Source organism: Camelus dromedarius, chromosome 28, assembly GCF_036321535.1.
Source record: "Camelus dromedarius isolate mCamDro1 chromosome 28, mCamDro1.pat, whole genome shotgun sequence".
Taxonomy (NCBI): domain Eukaryota; kingdom Metazoa; phylum Chordata; class Mammalia; order Artiodactyla; family Camelidae; genus Camelus; species Camelus dromedarius.
Window position 1 is genome coordinate 5,758,103 of NC_087463.1, and position 1,938 is coordinate 5,760,040.

Here is a 1,938-nt window from a genome sequence, read left to right on the forward strand (position 1 = left end):
CAGGGGAGGCAGACACGCGATCTAATTAGTGAAACACACTAGCAGTGTTTGGAAAACAAGGTCACGTTGACTGTGAGGACATTCCAGGCGGAGGTGAATGGAAGTACGAGGGAGGACATGCACTCTGTGTTGTCTCTCTGCCAGGGGCTGCCTGATACTCTCCCAGCGATACCACTGAGCAGGCCATCCCCACCTTAAGGAAGAGGAAGCTGAGGAGAGTGCGCAGGACTTGCCCCACATCTTCACATTATCATGCTCAGATGCCCCAGAACCAGGATTTCTCTTTTTTTTTTTTTCAAGTCAATCCACCTTAATTGGAGGAAACCCTGTACTGTGTCTGCTTTAAGTAATGCAAGCCCTGCGCCACCCCAGGGCCTGGTGGGCTCAGACAGCCACCTCCAGCTGCCAGGCGTGCTCAACCACCTGCCTGGCCGGCTCCGAGGAGGGGGTGGTGGTATCTTCCGGCTTTTGTTGCTGGCTGGCAAAGCTGCAGTGGTTGTTGATGCCCAGGACCCCCCCTCGCTTCTTGGTGTAGTCCGTCATCTTCTTGGGTGTGTTGAAGTGAGGATCCGGGTGGCCTCAGTGAAGAGGGTTTTTTCATAGGCCTTCTCCATGCTCCCAGCGATCTCGTTCCTGAGAGGGCCAAGCAGGATGTCGATGAAGAGGGTATAGCTCTCGGCAGGGATGTTGCCTTCGGCCAGGAGCACCCTGTTGTAGCTGCCCTCCATCAGGTATTGCGCCAGGGACACCGGATGCTGGATGTATACGTTGGTCTGGATGTCCTTGGTGGGCAGGTGCTCCAACTCTGTGTGGAACTCAGCCACTCGGTTCTGGGACAGCAGGAAGTGGAGGTTTAAGCCCAAGAGCTGGTGCATGTAGGCCCACTCGGGGAGCTGCTCCTTGTAATCGAAGTAGTAGCATTTGAGCTGGGCCATGTAACACTCGAGGGAGGGGATGTCTTTGCATTGGATGCTCAGTGGGCCCCCATGTCCAGTATGTCATGGGCCAGAATGAGCTGCGGTTTGGCCAGTTTGGTCCCTGTGGTTGGCAGGAAGTTGAGCTCCCACAGAACCAGCACGAGATGGCCCAGCTCTTCCCTGCACTTGCTAAGATTGGGGCTTTTACGGTTCCACTCACCCTTGAGTTGCTTGTACCTGCCAGCCGTGCCCTGCAGGACTGCGCCCAAGGCACCCGCCACCCTGCTCACCACCGCCACCATCTTCCATCCAGAGCCGGGATTTCAATCCGTCTGACTCCCAAGAACATCTCCCTAGAAGGAACAGCATAGCAAAAGTACCAGGGTAGAAATGAGGACCGTTTGTCCGGGGCAGCTCTGCTCGGGGGAACTGACACACCCTTCTAACATCCCACTGAGAGCAATGAGCTAAGGATGGAGGGCTGGGTCGCACTCCACTACAGAGGAGAGGAGCTTCAATGGAGGGCATCTTCCACTTGCCCCGACCAGCTACTCTGGCCATCCTGCCATTCCTGTGTGATGGTTAAGAGCTCCCGGTGGGGGTTTTGGCGGGTGTGTAAGTGTGATATCTTGCTAGGTGCATTTCTCCTGCATTTCAGCAGTTGCCTTGGTGTTCCACGCAGGTGTGTCAGGCCGTCCTAGGGTATTTTCCTGGTATTTTCCATTAGAGGAAATGTACTGGCTCTGTTATTGACATGTCGCCCGGCCCCCAGCATCACACAGGTGTTTGCGATGGCATCTGCCCTTCTGACCTAACCTGCTTATAGGAAAAGCACCAGCCCCGCAGCCCACACGAGGCGGTGGGACAACAAGCCCGTGTCACCGCTCTGTGTGCACGCGGATTCCAGCACGCTCCTCCTCGAGATAACTCGAGAGGCCCTCGTATTCCAAGGAGGAGAGCCAGGCGGTGCACTGCCTGCTGCCGCCTCGGGCCGACCTTCAGGGCCCTTCCGTGGGGCCTG

At 56.5% G+C, this 1,938-nt stretch overlaps 1 pseudogene; it reads right to left on the minus strand.

Moving 5' to 3' along the window:
* Positions 1 to 384: 384 nt before the first annotated feature.
* LOC105095252 (26S proteasome non-ATPase regulatory subunit 8-like) lies at positions 385 to 1,219 on the minus strand (annotated as a pseudogene).
* Between the last annotated feature and the right edge of the window lie 719 nt (positions 1,220 to 1,938).